At 45.9% G+C, this 19166-nt stretch overlaps 6 non-coding genes and 1 pseudogene across 6 annotated transcripts; all 7 read right to left on the bottom strand.

Annotated features, from left to right (window-relative positions):
- Positions 1-58: 58 nt before the first annotated feature.
- Positions 59-249, bottom strand: LOC130320217 (U2 spliceosomal RNA). The gene has a single exon (XR_008866154.1). It is a non-coding gene; the product is annotated as a U2 spliceosomal RNA (small nuclear RNA).
- A 2094-nt stretch (positions 250-2343) lies between these two features.
- On the bottom strand, positions 2344-2534 carry LOC130320181 (U2 spliceosomal RNA). Its single transcript, XR_008866138.1, has one exon. It is a non-coding gene; the product is annotated as a U2 spliceosomal RNA (small nuclear RNA).
- Positions 2535-4635: 2101 nt separating this feature from the next.
- LOC130320185 (U2 spliceosomal RNA) lies at positions 4636-4821 on the bottom strand. Its single transcript, XR_008866141.1, has one exon. It is a non-coding gene; the product is annotated as a U2 spliceosomal RNA (small nuclear RNA).
- A 5528-nt stretch (positions 4822-10349) lies between these two features.
- Positions 10350-10428, bottom strand: LOC130320210 (U2 spliceosomal RNA; annotated as a pseudogene).
- Positions 10429-12505: 2077 nt separating this feature from the next.
- On the bottom strand, positions 12506-12696 carry LOC130320212 (U2 spliceosomal RNA). Its single transcript, XR_008866153.1, has one exon. It is a non-coding gene; the product is annotated as a U2 spliceosomal RNA (small nuclear RNA).
- Positions 12697-14786: 2090 nt separating this feature from the next.
- On the bottom strand, positions 14787-14977 carry LOC130320155 (U2 spliceosomal RNA). Its single transcript, XR_008866115.1, has one exon. It is a non-coding gene; the product is annotated as a U2 spliceosomal RNA (small nuclear RNA).
- Positions 14978-17071: 2094 nt separating this feature from the next.
- LOC130320058 (U2 spliceosomal RNA) lies at positions 17072-17262 on the bottom strand. The gene has a single exon (XR_008866028.1). It is a non-coding gene; the product is annotated as a U2 spliceosomal RNA (small nuclear RNA).
- Positions 17263-19166: the final 1904 nt, after the last annotated feature.

The following is a 19166-nucleotide window of genomic DNA, read 5'->3' as shown; positions in this document are numbered from 1 at the left end:
GCTAGCCAGCAAGCAGGTAGCAATGAAAGTAGGAATCTTTCTTTTTAACCCTGTAAGGGGGTGGTGCACTGTACCCGAAGATACTGCCATATCGGGTCAATGCATAGGGCGACGGAAGCAAGCTTCGAAATCGGCCCCCGTTCTCAAAAATCCATTTAATATATGGTCCCCAGATAGGGGACGTATCAGATATTAAACTGATAAGAACAGATACTACACTTGATCTTAGCCAAAAGGCCGAGAAGCGATAACCGTGAAAGGGGCGGGCCCAACAAGGTGCCCTTCATGGGCACTATCACTGCTTGCTGTCAGGGAGGCTGCCAGACAATTTTCCATGCACACTCTGGGCTGGGGGGCAGTCAACCACCAGTACACACAGCAGAACCTAAACCCATACCATTATTGCTAAGCAGCAAGACAGGGGCCCATTGCACTCCCACGGGGCCTTTTTAAATGCAATCCATAACCCGGATTTGCCAGGAACCCTTCTTACTCCTCCTACTTGCATGTGATACTGGGCTTAGGATCTGCATAGGAAACACACACACAAGCACACACCTACCTTTGTTGCCTGCAGATGCCTCCTTGGCTGTCCCCAAACGGTATCAAACCAACACCCACGGGAAGCTGTAAGCATAGAGGACATGCCTGCACCCCATTGGACTTACCTGTGTGGGTTAAACCCGGGTTATTTGACAACCTATGGCGGTGATGGTTCTGCTCAGGCAGAGCAGTGCTGATGCTCCTCATAAAGCTGTCGCTGCTGTGAAGGTTCTAGGTGACATCACAAATCCCTATGGTTACATACACAACAAAGCTGGGTTGTTGTTGTTTACACTCTGCAAGGCCTGTGGAAGTGAGTGACATCATAGCACTGTAGTTCTGAGGGTTCTAGATGGATGCAACAATCTCCTGTTGCTTCTATGAAGGCCATAATAGACGACATCACCAAACAGCTCCATAGTCACATACACAGCAAAGGAGAGATGTTGTTTACACCTAGTGATGTCAGTGGTATTGAGTGACATCACAGCACAGTGCTAAGGCTCCTGGGCCTGGACACAGCAGCGGCTGCAATATCTCAACGGAGAATACGTTTATATATATGTGTGTGTGTGCGCGTATATATATATATATATATATATATATATATATATATATTTCTCCGCCGAAATCACTTTTAAACCCATTTCCACCTTTTTTTCCCTTCTCTTCCTCTTACTTTTTTTCACGTTTTTTTACGTTTTTCTCCTTTTCGCCTCTTTTCTGGGCGTATTATTCTTCTTTTTCTTCTTTTTTTCGTCTAATGCATACCCCATCAGTGCAGTAATGCTTATTCAATACCGCCAGCAGATGGAGACACTGGGGGATAATTTTCTAAGGATTTATACTGATTTTTCCTGTCTGAATTTGTGGCACAGAAAGTTGCAGGCCAAATATGTGTGACATTTCTGCGACTTTAGCTTCTAGAGCATTTTTACAACATTATACATAGGTGCTGAATACATAAAAAGCGACTGTTCAGCGACAGACAAGTCGCATCGGCTGAAAGTAGGCCAGAATGTCAGTCCATGTTGGAGCAGGTTTAGATACAGTCTAAAGTATAGATCTCAAAGTCTGTGCACAGAATTTAGCAAGGGCCTCGCACCTTCTGATGCATCAGGTAGGTGCACAATAGCATAGCCTAACCCTCTGTACTTTGGTCTATATTGATGCGGGACATAGACAGCCAGCTGATGACCAATCCATTAGTGCAATGGATGGCTGGAAGCATTTGTCTTTGCCTTTGCAATACCACAGAAGCAATGCATGGTCAATGTACAGCAATGACACACCTGTGTGAACAGCCAGGAGACCCCCCCCCCCCCCCCATGTTATGTTACATAGTTACATAGTTAGTACGGTCGAAAAAAGACATATGTCCATCAAGTTCAACCAGGGAATTAAGGGGTAGGGGTGTGGCGCGATATTGGGGAAGGGATGAGATTTTATATTTCTTCATAAGCATTAATCTTATTTTGTCAATTAGGAACATTCAGCACCCACCCGCTATCAAGGCAGCTGCCTATCATGTCATGCCCTACCTGCACAGGTGTGCTGGCTACTCAAATGATCCAATTAAGGAGGCCATTTAGTCAGCAGCAGCAGAAGTCCTGTGCCTGGACGCTCCAACAGCGGCCAGACACAAGCAGAAGCAGAAGCAGCAGAAGCAGCAGAAGCAGCAGCAGCACCACCTTTTGTTTTTTGGCTGCAGCAGCAGCAAGGCCCACAGGGCTGGCTAGCTGGCTAGCCAGCAAGCAGGTAGCAATGAAAGTAGGAATCTTTCTTTTTAACCCTGTAAGGGGGTGGTGCACTGTACCCGAAGATACTGCCATATCGGGTCAATGCATAGGGCGACGGAAGCAAGCTTCAAAATCGGCCCCCGTTCTCAAAAATCCATTTAATATATGGTCCCCAGATAGGGGACGTATCAGATATTAAACTGATAAGAACAGATACTACACTTGATCTTAGCCAAAAGGCCGAGAAGCGATAACCGTGAAAGGGGCGGGCCCAACAAGGTGCCCTTCATGGGCACTATCACTGCTTGCTGTCAGGGAGGCTGCCAGACAATTTTCCATGCACACTCTGGGCTGGGGGGCAGTCAACCACCAGTACACACAGCAGAACCTAAACCCATACCATTATTGCTAAGCAGCAAGACAGGGGCCCATTGCACTCCCACGGGGCCTTTTTAAATGCAATCCATAACCCGGATTTGCCAGGAACCCTTCTTACTCCTCCTACTTGCATGTGACACTGGGCTTAGGATCTGCATAGGAAACACACACACAAGCACACACCTACCTTTGTTGCCTGCAGATGCCTCCTTGGCTGTCCCCAAACGGTATCAAACCAACACCCACGGGAAGCTGTAAGCATAGAGGACATGCCTGCACCCCATTGGACTTACCTGTGTGGGTTAAACCCGGGTTATTTGACAACCTATGGCGGTGATGGTTCTGCTCAGGCAGAGCAGTGCTGATGCTCCTCATAAAGCTGTCGCTGCTGTGAAGGTTCTAGGTGACATCACAAATCCCTATGGTTACATACACAACAAAGCTGGGTTGTTGTTGTTTACACTCTGCAAGGCCTGTGGAAGTGAGTGACATCATAGCACTGTAGTTCTGAGGGTTCTAGATGGATGCAACAATCTCCTGTTGCTTCTATGAAGGCCATAATAGACGACATCACCAAACAGCTCCATAGTCACATACACAGCAAAGGAGAGATGTTGTTTACACCTAGTGATGTCAGTGGTATTGAGTGACATCACAGCACAGTGCTAAGGCTCCTGGGCCTGGACACAGCAGCGGCTGCAATATCTCAACGGAGAATACGTTTATATATATGTGTGTGTGTGTGCGCGTATATATATATATATATATATATATATATATATATATATATATATATTTCTCCGCCGAAATCACTTTTAAACCCATTTCCACCTTTTTTTCCCTTCTCTTCCTCTTACTTTTTTTTCACGTTTTTTTACGTTTTTCTCCTTTTCGCCTCTTTTCTGGGCGTATTATTCTTCTTTTTCTTCTTTTTTTTCGTCTAATGCATACCCCATCAGTGCAGCAATGCTTATTCAATACCGCCAGCAGATGGAGACACTGGGGGATAATTTTCTAAGGATTTATACTGATTTTTCCTGTCTGAATTTGTCGCACAGAAAGTTGCAGGCCAAATATGTGTGACATTTCTGCGACTTTAGCTTCTAGAGCATTTTTACAACATTATACATAGGTGCTGAATACATAAAAAGCGACTGTTCAGCGACAGACAAGTCGCATCGGCTGAAAGTAGGCCAGAATGTCAGTCCATGTTGGAGCAGGTTTAGATACAGTCTAAAGTATAGATCTCAAAGTCTGTGCACAGAATTTAGCAAGGGCCTCGCACCTTCTGATGCATCAGGTAGGTGCACAATAGCATAGCCTAACCCTCTGTACTTTGGTCTATATTGATGCGGGACATAGACAGCCAGCTGATGACCAATCCATTAGTGCAATGGATGGCTGGAAGCATTTGTCTTTGCCTTTGCAATACCACAGAAGCAATGCATGGTCAATGTACAGCAATGACACACCTGTGTGAACAGCCAGGAGACCCCCCCCCCCCCCCCCATGTTATGTTACATAGTTACATAGTTAGTACGGTCGAAAAAAGACATATGTCCATCAAGTTCAACCAGGGAATTAAGGGGTAGGGGTGTGGCGCGATATTGGGGAAGGGATGAGATTTTATATTTCTTCATAAGCATTAATCTTATTTTGTCAATTAGGAACATTCAGCACCCACCCGCTATCAAGGCAGCTGCCTATCATGTCATGCCCTACCTGCACAGGTGTGCTGGCTACTCAAATGATCCAATTAAGGAGGCCATTTAGTCAGCAGCAGCAGAAGTCCTGTGCCTGGACGCTCCAACAGCGGCCAGACACAAGCAGAAGCAGAAGCAGCAGAAGCACTAGCAGCAGCACCACCTTTTGTTTTTTGGCTGCAGCAGCAGCAAGGCCCACAGGGCTGGCTAGCTGGCTAGCCAGCAAGCAGGTAGCAATGAAAGTAGGAATCTTTCTTTTTAACCCTGTAAGGGGGTGGTGCACTGTACCCGAAGATACTGCCATATCGGGTCAATGCATAGGGCGACGGAAGCAAGCTTCGAAATCGGCCCCCGTTCTCAAAAATCCATTTAATATATGGTCCCCAGATAGGGGACGTATCAGATATTAAACTGATAAGAACAGATAAGGTTTCAACAAAATTTTATTGAATAAATAAGAAACCATACAAAATTTAAAATGCAAAATAATAAAAGGTTCACAAAAGTTTTAAAATACAAATAATAAAACCAGTAATAAAAGGAGAAAAAATAAAAATGGCAGGATAAAACATTATATAAATGTCATAAAAACTGATTATATTGTTATTTCGTTCCATAGAGGCAGACACCACATGGATGCTGCCTCGCTGGCCCCCAACTGCTTCTTGTCTCTTAGGTAATAGATGTACATCTCACTCAGGGCCAGCTTTATACAGTTTTTAACATCAATAAAATCATGTTTAAAAAGTAAGATGTTCCTAACTTTCCAGATGGCATTTTTAAAACAATTAATAATCATCCAGCAGATCATCTGCTGTTTAAAATTGGGGCAGTTAAAAAGACCGTAAAAGACACATTCGTGATTAAAATCTTTTAGGCCGCAGGCCCACTTCAAAAGTGGGCCTACCTTCCTCCAAAGCTCCCGTGCAAAAGGGCAGTTCCAAAATATGTGCAGCACCGTTTCGTCCACTCCGCAGCCATCTCTCGGGCACTTGGCTCTCGCCACCAGTCCTCGCCTGTGCTGGAACTCACGAGTAGGGAGGCACTGGTGGACGATTGCCCAGGCAAGATCCCTGTGTACATTCGCCAGAAACTTCCCGTACACGTTCCGCCATACCTTTTTGGATCTTGCCTGTGTGAAATTGGACACTGCCAGGGTAACCTCACTCCGCCTGAGGACCTTTGATACCTTTCTCTGGTCCCCCAGTATGTCAGGCTCCAAATCTTGGAGACCTAGGAGCCTGACTGTCTTTTCCAACACCACATAATGTTTTGGGGGACACAGAAGCACCGGAGCGTTCAGAGGGATGCGCAACCATCTTTTAAAAACCATGCCCGCAGCGTACCTTAAAAAGCAGCTAAAAATGCCATCGGATTTAATAATTTTAAAACAGAAACAGAAATACTTTATGTAAAAGAAAGTAAAAAGGTTAGGAACATCTTTCCCGCCATTATCTTTACTTTTGTACATAAAATCACGCTTTAATTTCTCCATTTTTGAACCCCATAAAAAAGTAAAAACAATTCTAGTTACTTTTTTAATGTATAAAATAGATGGAGGAAATACCATGGCAATGTATAGCATAATAGGGAGTAAAACCATCTTTATTATTAAAATCTTCCCCTCCATGGTAAGGTTTCTAAGATTCCACATTAAAATCTTCTTCTCCATCTTAGCTATAGCTGAATCCCAGTTAGGGCTCCCATCATTGACCTGGTTAAAAACAATACCTAAAACTTTAATTTGATCCTGTTGCATTGTAACTCCTGGGGTGATGGATGAATCCCAGGAGCCAATATAAAAACAGTCACATTTATCTGTGTTTAGCTTAAAACCAGAGACCTCGCAGAAATAGCTGGTGTTCCTCAATGCCCCCCTCATGGATGGAGAGTCCGGGCACAGTATGGTGACATCATCCATGTACCCCAACACCTTTAGATGGGTCCCTCCTCCACCAGGTATCGGTACGCCTCTTACTACCCGGTCTTTTCTGAGGAGGGCCATCAGTGGTTCGATTGCGCAAATAAAAAGGAGTGGGGACAGGGGGCAGCCCTGTTTGACACCTGATAAAAGAGGAACACCGCTGGTTAAAAAGCCATTAACAGAGACTTGACTAAAACAGGATCGGTATAAAAGCATGATTCGGCTTAAAATCGTTTCAGGCACTGCCATCTTTTTAAGAACTAAAAACAGGTATTCATGGGAGACCCTATCAAAGGCTTTTTCAAAGTCTAAGGATAAAATTGCTACAGTTTGATTTCTATCCTTAAAATACCATAAAACATCTCTTAAAATATTTAGGGATTCAGCTATAGACCTTCCAGGTACCCCACAAACCTGATTTGGGTGAATTAATTTATGAATAAAAGGTTTAAAACGGACAGCTAATAACTTGGCTAAAACTTTATAATCGACATTTAAAAGTGTGATGGGGCGCCAATTTTTTAGCATATCCTTTTCACCCTTTTTAAAAAGTAATGATACAATCCCCCTCCTCCAGGAAGGGGGAAGTTCATTAACAATAAAAGTTTCTTTATACAATAAAACCATATCATCCTTTAAAATATCCCAAAAAGCTAAATAAAATTCGATGGGTAAACCATCTTCCCCAGGGGCCTTCCCACTAGAAAAACTTTTAAAAACAAATAAAAGTTCATCTAAGTTAAGATCACGGGATAAAACCTCCTGGTCTAAAACATCTAGCTTAAAATCAAGGGAATTAAGAACATGTTCTAAAAAGGATGGATTAAGATCTTTCTTATTAAAAAGAAGCTGGTAGAAGTTAAAAACTGCATCTAACATGCCTTTTGGAGTGGATTCACCCTCAAGGTTTTGGATGATATCCCTCCTATTCATCACTTTTTTAAAAAAGAAACGGGAACATTTCTCGCCCTCCTCCAGGTGCTGCACATGTGAGTTAAAAATGATTTGTTTCCCTTTCTTTTCTATGGCATGTTTTATTTCAGTTTTAAGGTTTAAAATATCATTTTCTACATCCATACCAGCTTCTTTCAATTTAAAAAGTACATTTAAACGCATGTTAAGAACATAAAACCACTGTTTTTCCATTTTTGCCTTCTTCTTACCTGCTTTGATAAAAAAAAATCTGATTTTAGATTTGGTGCCCTCCCACCAGTGCAGCATAGGCTCGTGGGGTTTTCTTTGTGATTGCCAGCATTGGTAGGTCCGCACAAATTCCTCTTTTATCTCAGGGTCCTCTAGGAGTGTGGTGTTTAATCTCCAGAGGCCCCTTTTTGCTTTTTGCTCCCCCTCTAGCTCCAGGCCCACCAAGAGGAGCTTATGATCAGAGAAGATATTCTGCTCGAGCGTGCATTTCAGGGGTTTAAAAGCTCTAGAGGAAAAAATAAAATCGATTCTGGAGCTCACTCTTCCATTGGACCATGTGGCGCCCGGGTCCTCCGGCAAGAGATCCTTCCAGCAATCTTTCAAATTAAAATCATCAATAAAATTTTTAAGCAGGTAAGAAGTGCGGTCTTTACGATTAATATCCCCACCCTGCCGGTGTTCCCCATCACGTATGCAGTTAAAATCACCTCCCACCAGCAGGGGGGAAGACCCAACACAAAACAGTGGTAAAATTTCAAATAGTTCTGCCCGCTCCTGTTTATCAGGAGGGGCATACACATTTAAAACACGAATTAAAAGTCCATTAAAATATAGATGAATTAAAAGAGCTCTGCCAGGCACAATCTCAGTTACTGTATGAATAGAAAAGGACTGGCCTCGGCAGAGCAGCCCAACACCCACAGAACGACAGTCATTTGCACCGGACCATATGGATGGGCCCAGCTTCCAGTCTTCTTTTAAGTCTTTATAGTCCATTTTACTAGGGATTCCACATTCTTGTAGCAGGCAAAGGTCAAAGTCACATGTCTCTAGATAAGAAAATAAAGCAGCCCTGCGATCAGGGCTCTTTAAGGACCTCACATTGAGTGAGGCAATTTTTACAGGGATAGGCATAGTTTATGGAGAGTCCGTGCTTGGAGAATCAAAGTCAATAATAAGCTGCGTACCGTCATCCCCCGCCTGCGGGGTCATCAGCTCCTTGATGTTCTGAGGGTCGGAGCTTGAGATCGATGATGCCCCGACCCTGAGCTCGCTCTCGTCCGAACTACGGCACGCCGCTTTCCTTTGAATGTCTTCCTCTTCTTCTTCTCTTTGTCTTTTAAATGTCACACTGCTGTCCATATCCTCTGTGTTGCTCTCACTCGATGTAATCTCTGGCCCCCGGCTGATGGATCTGCGTCTTCTTTCATCTTTTGACGACTGGAACTGCTGCACAGGGGCCTGTGAGGCCTCTTTTCCGGAACCTTTGCCGCTACCCTGGGAAGTTTTCATCGCTTGTTCCCCAGCAAGCGTTGCTGAGGACTGTTGCTCCAACTTCCCCATTGATCGACGATGGCCAGTTTTACCCACCGGGTCCACTGCTGGCGGGGCAGCAAACCCTGGTTTGGCGCCACTTGTCTTCTTGGCCCTGTCCTGTATAGGCGGAGTAACAGGACCGGGCTCAGACCTGGCCACCTGGCTCCCCTTCCGGCGGGCTTTCACCGGGGCCTCTTCGTCCGGAGCAGGGCGACCCTGGGCCAAGCCAGTACCTGGCTTATGTTGCAATTTTGGGTCCACCTCTGCCCCCACCGAGGCCCGTCGGCTGCCACCCGCCACAGGTGAGCCCCCTTCAGAAGTTTCGGCGGGCTCTTGAGCCAGGTAGGAAGTCGATCGACGTCTTTCAATTTCCCGGGCAGTAAACTCGATCACCCGCCCGGGCTTCGTGGAATCCCCATGGCCTCCCCCTAGCACTACCACCGGTGGGCCCCCCGATGGAGCACCAGAGGTCTTGGGCCTGGACCCATCAGTACCTGCCATCTGGGGTTTGGGCATCTTAAAAAAGGATGTCTTTTGTCCTGTCCCCTCTTTGGGTGGGCCCAGCCTTGACCCACCCATCGTAGTTTTTGCTTTATGGGGACAGGAATTAAAATCGTGATTTTCCTCTCCGCAGAGGTTGCACCTTATCGTGTGGCTACATCTTGAGGCTATGTGACCTTCTTGGCCACACCTATTGCAGCGAATCACACGCTCCGCGCCGCAGGTCTCCTGGGTGTGGCCAAACCTCAAGCAATTTCGGCAATACATAGGCATTTGAGGATAGAACAGGAAGCCCCGAACTCTCCCGATGGCAAAATTTGGGGGCGGATGGCAAAGACCCCCAATACCACCGGGATCCTTACGGAGCTTGACCCAGAACTTCCTCTTGCCGTTCCAGAACCGCACGGAGTTCAAGATTTTGTTTGCGAATCGCACCTCTTCGCAGTATCGCCGAAGAAAAGTGGCTATATCCTCCGTGGTCACATGAGGGCTGTGCATAGCCACCACCAACGGTATATGTTCCTCACCATAGAGGAACTGGAACGAAAGACCGTCGAGTCGATCGTCCCTCTGGTCCGCACCAGACAAGGTTGCATAGATGTTATCGCAACACGCCGTGGCCGTGAAGGTGACGGTATACAGGCCACGGCTTTCCTGGTCATTTAGACACAGGATGTCCTCCCTATTGAGGCGGAAGTAGTCAAGAAGAATCACCTCCGCAATGAAGCGGAGGTTCTTCAACTGACGATGGCTCTCCGACACCTCTATGCGGATGGTATTTCGCATCGACATTTCCCCAGAGGGGAAAGCCCAGGAGAACGGCATCTTCCACACCCAGGGACTAAGCCCCTTCCCCAATAGCAGCAGGGGCTCGGAATCCCGCTATAAAAGCGGAACCCTTACCCAAGGCAGAGGTCGGGGGTACCCTAGGTGCTTCCGAAGCTACAGGTAACGCTCAACGTACCGAAAATGCCTTCTGAGACACAAGGTCCCAGAGACAGGGGGATCGCAACCCGTTGTCTGTGGACTAAGCCCGCTCCCCAATAGCAGCAAGGGGGTGAAGTCCCTCCGTAAGGAGAGACAATCCCCCAAGGCCGAGAAGCAGGGTACCACAGACACCTTCCGACCAGACCAAATGCAGATACTACACTTGATCTTAGCCAAAAGGCCGAGAAGCGATAACCGTGAAAGGGGCGGGCCCAACAAGGTGCCCTTCATGGGCACTATCACTGCTTGCTGTCAGGGAGGCTGCCAGACAATTTTCCATGCACACTCTGGGCTGGGGGGCAGTCAACCACCAGTACACACAGCAGAACCTAAACCCATACCATTATTGCTAAGCAGCAAGACAGGGGCCCATTGCACTCCCACGGGGCCTTTTTAAATGCAATCCATAACCCGGATTTGCCAGGAACCCTTCTTACTCCTCCTACTTGCATGTGACACTGGGCTTAGGATCTGCATAGGAAACACACACACAAGCACACACCTACCTTTGTTGCCTGCAGATGCCTCCTTGGCTGTCCCCAAACGGTATCAAACCAACACCCACGGGAAGCTGTAAGCATAGAGGACATGCCTGCACCCCATTGGACTTACCTGTGTGGGTTAAACCCGGGTTATTTGACAACCTATGGCGGTGATGGTTCTGCTCAGGCAGAGCAGTGCTGATGCTCCTCATAAAGCTGTCGCTGCTGTGAAGGTTCTAGGTGACATCACAAATCCCTATGGTTACATACACAACAAAGCTGGGTTGTTGTTGTTTACACTCTGCAAGGCCTGTGGAAGTGAGTGACATCATAGCACTGTAGTTCTGAGGGTTCTAGATGGATGCAACAATCTCCTGTTGCTTCTATGAAGGCCATAATAGACGACATCACCAAACAGCTCCATAGTCACATACACAGCAAAGGAGAGATGTTGTTTACACCTAGTGATGTCAGTGGTATTGAGTGACATCACAGCACAGTGCTAAGGCTCCTGGGCCTGGACACAGCAGCGGCTGCAATATCTCAACGGAGAATACGTTTATATATATGTGTGTGTGTGCGCGTATATATATATATATATATATATATATATATATATATATTTCTCCGCCGAAATCACTTTTAAACCCATTTCCACCTTTTTTTCCCTTCTCTTCCTCTTACTTTTTTTCACGTTTTTTTACGTTTTTCTCCTTTTCGCCTCTTTTCTGGGCGTATTATTCTTCTTTTTCTTCTTTTTTTCGTCTAATGCATACCCCATCAGTGCAGTAATGCTTATTCAATACCGCCAGCAGATGGAGACACTGGGGGATAATTTTCTAAGGATTTATACTGATTTTTCCTGTCTGAATTTGTGGCACAGAAAGTTGCAGGCCAAATATGTGTGACATTTCTGCGACTTTAGCTTCTAGAGCATTTTTACAACATTATACATAGGTGCTGAATACATAAAAAGCGACTGTTCAGCGACAGACAAGTCGCATCGGCTGAAAGTAGGCCAGAATGTCAGTCCATGTTGGAGCAGGTTTAGATACAGTCTAAAGTATAGATCTCAAAGTCTGTGCACAGAATTTAGCAAGGGCCTCGCACCTTCTGATGCATCAGGTAGGTGCACAATAGCATAGCCTAACCCTCTGTACTTTGGTCTATATTGATGCGGGACATAGACAGCCAGCTGATGACCAATCCATTAGTGCAATGGATGGCTGGAAGCATTTGTCTTTGCCTTTGCAATACCACAGAAGCAATGCATGGTCAATGTACAGCAATGACACACCTGTGTGAACAGCCAGGAGACCCCCCCCATGTTATGTTACATAGTTACATAGTTAGTACGGTCGAAAAAAGACATATGTCCATCAAGTTCAACCAGGGAATTAAGGGGTAGGGGTGTGGCGCGATATTGGGGAAGGGATGAGATTTTATATTTCTTCATAAGCATTAATCTTATTTTGTCAATTAGGAACATTCAGCACCCACCCGCTATCAAGGCAGCTGCCTATCATGTCATGCCCTACCTGCACAGGTGTGCTGGCTACTCAAATGATCCAATTAAGGAGGCCATTTAGTCAGCAGCAGCAGAAGTCCTGTGCCTGGACGCTCCAACAGCGGCCAGACACAAGCAGAAGCAGAAGCAGCAGAAGCAGCAGCAGCACCACCTTTTGTTTTTTGGCTGCAGCAGCAGCAAGGCCCACAGGGCTGGCTAGCTGGCTAGCCAGCAAGCAGGTAGCAATGAAAGTAGGAATCTTTCTTTTTAACCCTGTAAGGGGGTGGTGCACTGTACCCGAAGATACTGCCATATCGGGTCAATGCATAGGGCGACGGAAGCAAGCTTCGAAATCGGCCCCCGTTCTCAAAAATCCATTTAATATATGGTCCCCAGATAGGGGACGTATCAGATATTAAACTGATAAGAACAGATACTACACTTGATCTTAGCCAAAAGGCCGAGAAGCGATAACCGTGAAAGGGGCGGGCCCAACAAGGTGCCCTTCATGGGCACTATCACTGCTTGCTGTCAGGGAGGCTGCCAGACAATTTTCCATGCACACTCTGGGCTGGGGGGCAGTCAACCACCAGTACACACAGCAGAACCTAAACCCATACCATTATTGCTAAGCAGCAAGACAGGGGCCCATTGCACTCCCACGGGGCCTTTTTAAATGCAATCCATAACCCGGATTTGCCAGGAACCCTTCTTACTCCTCCTACTTGCATGTGACACTGGGCTTAGGATCTGCATAGGAAACACACACACAAGCACACACCTACCTTTGTTGCCTGCAGATGCCTCCTTGGCTGTCCCCAAACGGTATCAAACCAACACCCACGGGAAGCTGTAAGCATAGAGGACATGCCTGCACCCCATTGGACTTACCTGTGTGGGTTAAACCCGGGTTATTTGACAACCTATGGCGGTGATGGTTCTGCTCAGGCAGAGCAGTGCTGATGCTCCTCATAAAGCTGTCGCTGCTGTGAAGGTTCTAGGTGACATCACAAATCCCTATGGTTACATACACAACAAAGCTGGGTTGTTGTTGTTTACACTCTGCAAGGCCTGTGGAAGTGAGTGACATCATAGCACTGTAGTTCTGAGGGTTCTAGATGGATGCAACAATCTCCTGTTGCTTCTATGAAGGCCATAATAGACGACATCACCAAACAGCTCCATAGTCACATACACAGCAAAGGAGAGATGTTGTTTACACCTAGTGATGTCAGTGGTATTGAGTGACATCACAGCACAGTGCTAAGGCTCCTGGGCCTGGACACAGCAGCGGCTGCAATATCTCAACGGAGAATACGTTTATATATATGTGTGTGTGTGCGCGTATATATATATATATATATATATATATATATATATATATATATATTTCTCCGCCGAAATCACTTTTAAACCCATTTCCACCTTTTTTTCCCTTCTCTTCCTCTTACTTTTTTTTCACGTTTTTTTACGTTTTTCTCCTTTTCGCCTCTTTTCTGGGCGTATTATTCTTCTTTTTCTTCTTTTTTTTCGTCTAATGCATACCCCATCAGTGCAGCAATGCTTATTCAATACCGCCAGCAGATGGAGACACTGGGGGATAATTTTCTAAGGATTTATACTGATTTTTCCTGTCTGAATTTGTCGCACAGGAGGTTGCAGGCCAAATATGTGTGACATTTCTGCGACTTTAGCTTCTAGAGCATTTTTACAACATTATACATAGGTGCTGAATACATAAAAAGCGACTGTTCAGCGACAGACAAGTCGCATCGGCTGAAAGTAGGCCAGAATGTCAGTCCATGTTGGAGCAGGTTTAGATACAGTCTAAAGTATAGATCTCAAAGTCTGTGCACAGAATTTAGCAAGGGCCTCGCACCTTCTGATGCATCAGGTAGGTGCACAATAGCATAGCCTAACCCTCTGTACTTTGGTCTATATTGATGCGGGACATAGACAGCCAGCTGATGACCAATCCATTAGTGCAATGGATGGCTGGAAGCATTTGTCTTTGCCTTTGCAATACCACAGAAGCAATGCATGGTCAATGTACAGCAATGACACACCTGTGTGAACAGCCAGGAGACCCCCCCCCCCCCATGTTATGTTACATAGTTACATAGTTAGTACGGTCGAAAAAAGACATATGTCCATCAAGTTCAACCAGGGAATTAAGGGGTAGGGGTGTGGCGCGATATTGGGGAAGGGATGAGATTTTATATTTCTTCATAAGCATTAATCTTATTTTGTCAATTAGGAACATTCAGCACCCACCTGCTATCAAGGCAGCTGCCTATCATGTCATGCCCTACCTGCACAGGTGTGCTGGCTACTCAAATGATCCAATTAAGGAGGCCATTTAGTCAGCAGCAGCAGAAGTCCTGTGCCTGGACGCTCCAACAGCGGCCAGACACAAGCAGAAGCAGAAGCAGCAGAAGCAGCAGCAGCACCACCTTTTGTTTTTTGGCTGCAGCAGCAGCAAGGCCCACAGGGCTGGCTAGCTGGCTAGCCAGCAAGCAGGTAGCAATGAAAGTAGGAATCTTTCTTTTTAACCCTGTAAGGGGGTGGTGCACTGTACCCGAAGATACTGCCATATCGGGTCAATGCATAGGGCGACGGAAGCAAGCTTCGAAATCGTCCCCCGTTCTCAAAAATCCATTTAATATATGGTCCCCAGATAGGGGACGTATCAGATATTAAACTGATAAGAACAGATACTACACTTGATCTTAGCCAAAAGGCCGAGAAGCGATAACCGTGAAAGGGGCGGGCCCAACAAGGTGCCCTTCATGGGCACTATCACTGCTTGCTGTCAGGGAGGCTGCCAGACAATTTTCCATGCACACTCTGGGCTGGGGGGCAGTCAACCACCAGTACACACAGCAGAACCTAAACCCATACCATTATTGCTAAGCAGCAAGACAGGGGCCCATTGCACTCCCACGGGGCCTTTTTAAATGCAATCCATAACCCGGATTTGCCAGGAACCCTTCTTACTCCTCCTACTTGCATGTGATACTGGGCTTAGGATCTGCATAGGAAACACACACACAAGCACACACCTACCTTTGTTGCCTGCAGATGCCTCCTTGGCTGTCCCCAAACGGTATCAAACCAACACCCACGGGAAGCTGTAAGCATAGAGGACATGCCTGCACCCCATTGGACTTACCTGTGTGGGTTAAACCCGGGTTATTTGACAACCTATGGCGGTGATGGTTCTGCTCAGGCAGAGCAGTGCTGATGCTCCTCATAAAGCTGTCGCTGCTGTGAAGGTTCTAGGTGACATCACAAATCCCTATGGTTACATACACAACAAAGCTGGGTTGTTGTTGTTTACACTCTGCAAGGCCTGTGGAAGTGAGTGACATCATAGCACTGTAGTTCTGAGGGTTCTAGATGGATGCAACAATCTCCTGTTGCTTCTATGAAGGCCATAATAGACGACATCACCAAACAGCTCCATAGTCACATACACAGCAAAGGAGAGATGTTGTTTACACCTAGTGATGTCAGTGGTATTGAGTGACATCACAGCACAGTGCTAAGGCTCCTGGGCCTGGACACAGCAGCGGCTGCAATATCTCAACGGAGAATACGTTTATATATATGTGTGTGTGTGCGCGTATATATATATATATATATATATATATATATATATATATTTCTCCGCCGAAATCACTTTTAAACCCATTTCCACCTTTTTTTCCCTTCTCTTCCTCTTACTTTTTTTCACGTTTTTTTACGTTTTTCTCCTTTTCGCCTCTTTTCTGGGCGTATTATTCTTCTTTTTCTTCTTTTTTTCGTCTAATGCATACCCCATCAGTGCAGTAATGCTTATTCAATACCGCCAGCAGATGGAGACACTGGGGGATAATTTTCTAAGGATTTATACTGATTTTTCCTGTCTGAATTTGTGGCACAGAAAGTTGCAGGCCAAATATGTGTGACATTTCTGCGACTTTAGCTTCTAGAGCATTTTTACAACATTATACATAGGTGCTGAATACATAAAAAGCGACTGTTCAGCGACAGACAAGTCGCATCGGCTGAAAGTAGGCCAGAATGTCAGTCCATGTTGGAGCAGGTTTAGATACAGTCTAAAGTATAGATCTCAAAGTCTGTGCACAGAATTTAGCAAGGGCCTCGCACCTTCTGATGCATCAGGTAGGTGCACAATAGCATAGCCTAACCCTCTGTACTTTGGTCTATATTGATGCGGGACATAGACAGCCAGCTGATGACCAATCCATTAGTGCAATGGATGGCTGGAAGCATTTGTCTTTGCCTTTGCAATACCACAGAAGCAATGCATGGTCAATGTACAGCAATGACACACCTGTGTGAACAGCCAGGAGACCCCCCCCCCCCCCCCATGTTATGTTACATAGTTACATAGTTAGTACGGTCGAAAAAAGACATATGTCCATCAAGTTCAACCAGGGAATTAAGGGGTAGGGGTGTGGCGCGATATTGGGGAAGGGATGAGATTTTATATTTCTTCATAAGCATTAATCTTATTTTGTCAATTAGGAACATTCAGCACCCACCCGCTATCAAGGCAGCTGCCTATCATGTCATGCCCTACCTGCACAGGTGTGCTGGCTACTCAAATGATCCAATTAAGGAGGCCATTTAGTCAGCAGCAGCAGAAGTCCTGTGCCTGGACGCTCCAACAGCGGCCAGACACAAGCAGAAGCAGAAGCAGCAGAAGCAGCAGAAGCAGCAGCAGCACCACCTTTTGTTTTTTGGCTGCAGCAGCAGCAAGGCCCACAGGGCTGGCTAGCTGGCTAGCCAGCAAGCAGGTAGCAATGAAAGTAGGAATCTTTCTTTTTAACCCTGTAAGGGGGTGGTGCACTGTACCCGAAGATACTGCCATATCGGGTCAATGCATAGGGCGACGGAAGCAAGCTTCAAAATCGGCCCCCGTTCTCAAAAATCCATTTAATATATGGTCCCCAGATAGGGGACGTATCAGATATTAAACTGATAAGAACAGATACTACACTTGATCTTAGCCAAAAGGCCGAGAAGCGATAACCGTGAAAGGGGCGGGCCCAACAAGGTGCCCTTCATGGGCACTATCACTGCTTGCTGTCAGGGAGGCTGCCAGACAATTTTCCATGCACACTCTGGGCTGGGGGGCAGTCAACCACCAGTACACACAGCAGAACCTAAACCCATACCATTATTGCTAAGCAGCAAGACAGGGGCCCATTGCACTCCCACGGGGCCTTTTTAAATGCAATCCATAACCCGGATTTGCCAGGAACCCTTCTTACTCCTCCTACTTGCATGTGACACTGGGCTTAGGATCTGCATAGGAAACACACACACAAGCACACACCTACCTTTGTTGCCTGCAGATGCCTCCTTGGCTGTCCCCAAACGGTATCAAACCAACACCCACGGGAAGCTGTAAGCATAGAGGACATGCCTGCACCCCATTGGACTTACCTGTGTGGGTTAAACCCGGGTTATTTGACAACCTATGGCGGTGATGGTTCTGCTCAGGCAGAGCAGTGCTGATGCTCCTCATAAAGCTGTCGCTGCTGTGAAGGTTCTAGGTGACATCACAAATCCCTATGGTTACATACACAACAAAGCTGGGTTGTTGTTGTTTACACTCTGCAAGGCCTGTGGAAGTGAGTGACATCATAGCACTGTAGTTCTGAGGGTTCTAGATGGATGCAACAATCTCCTGTTGCTTCTATGAAGGCCATAATAGACGACATCACCAAACAGCTCCATAGTCACATACACAGCAAAGGAGAGATGTTGTTTACACCTAGTGATGTCAGTGGTATTGAGTGACATCACAGCACAGTGCTAAGGCTCCTGGGCCTGGACACAGCAGCGGCTGCAATATCTCAACGGAGAATACGTTTATATATATGTGTGTGTGTGTGCGCGTATATATATATATATATATATATATATATATATATATATATATATATATATTTCTCCGCCGAAATCACTTTTAAACCCATTTCCACCTTTTTTTCCCTTCTCTTCCTCTTACTTTTTTTTCACGTTTTTTTACGTTTTTCTCCTTTTCGCCTCTTTTCTGGGCGTATTATTCTTCTTTTTCTTCTTTTTTTTCGTCTAATGCATACCCCATCAGTGCAGCAATGCTTATTCAATACCGCCAGCAGATGGAGACACTGGGGGATAATTTTCTAAGGATTTATACTGATTTTTCCTGTCTGAATTTGTCGCACAGAAAGTTGCAGGCCAAATATGTGTGACATTTCTGCGACTTTAGCTTCTAGAGCATTTTTACAACATTATACATAGGTGCTGAATACATAAAAAGCGACTGTTCAGCGACAGACAAGTCGCATCGGCTGAAAGTAGGCCAGAATGTCAGTCCATGTTGGAGCAGGTTTAGATACAGTCTAAAGTATAGATCTCAAAGTCTGTGCACAGAATTTAGCAAGGGCCTCGCACCTTCTGATGCATCAGGTAGGTGCACAATAGCATAGCCTAACCCTCTGTACTTTGGTCTATATTGATGCGGGACATAGACAGCCAGCTGATGACCAATCCATTAGTGCAATGGATGGCTGGAAGCATTTGTCTTTGCCTTTGCAATACCACAGAAGCAATGCATGGTCAATGTACAGCAATGACACACCTGTGTGAACAGCCAGGAGACCCCCCCCCCCCCCCCCATGTTATGTTACATAGTTACATAGTTAGTACGGTCGAAAAAAGACATATGTCCATCAAGTTCAACCAGGGAATTAAGGGGTAGGGGTGTGGCGCGATATTGGGGAAGGGATGAGATTTTATATTTCTTCATAAGCATTAATCTTATTTTGTCAATTAGGAACATTCAGCACCCACCCGCTATCAAGGCAGCTGCCTATCATGTCATGCCCTACCTGCACAGGTGTGCTGGCTACTCAAATGATCCAATTAAGGAGGCCATTTAGT

The sequence above is a fragment of the Hyla sarda genome, unplaced genomic scaffold (assembly GCF_029499605.1).
Source record: "Hyla sarda isolate aHylSar1 unplaced genomic scaffold, aHylSar1.hap1 scaffold_219, whole genome shotgun sequence".
In the NCBI taxonomy this organism is placed as follows: domain Eukaryota; kingdom Metazoa; phylum Chordata; class Amphibia; order Anura; family Hylidae; genus Hyla; species Hyla sarda.
This window is presented reverse-complemented; position numbering and strand designations above follow the sequence as displayed.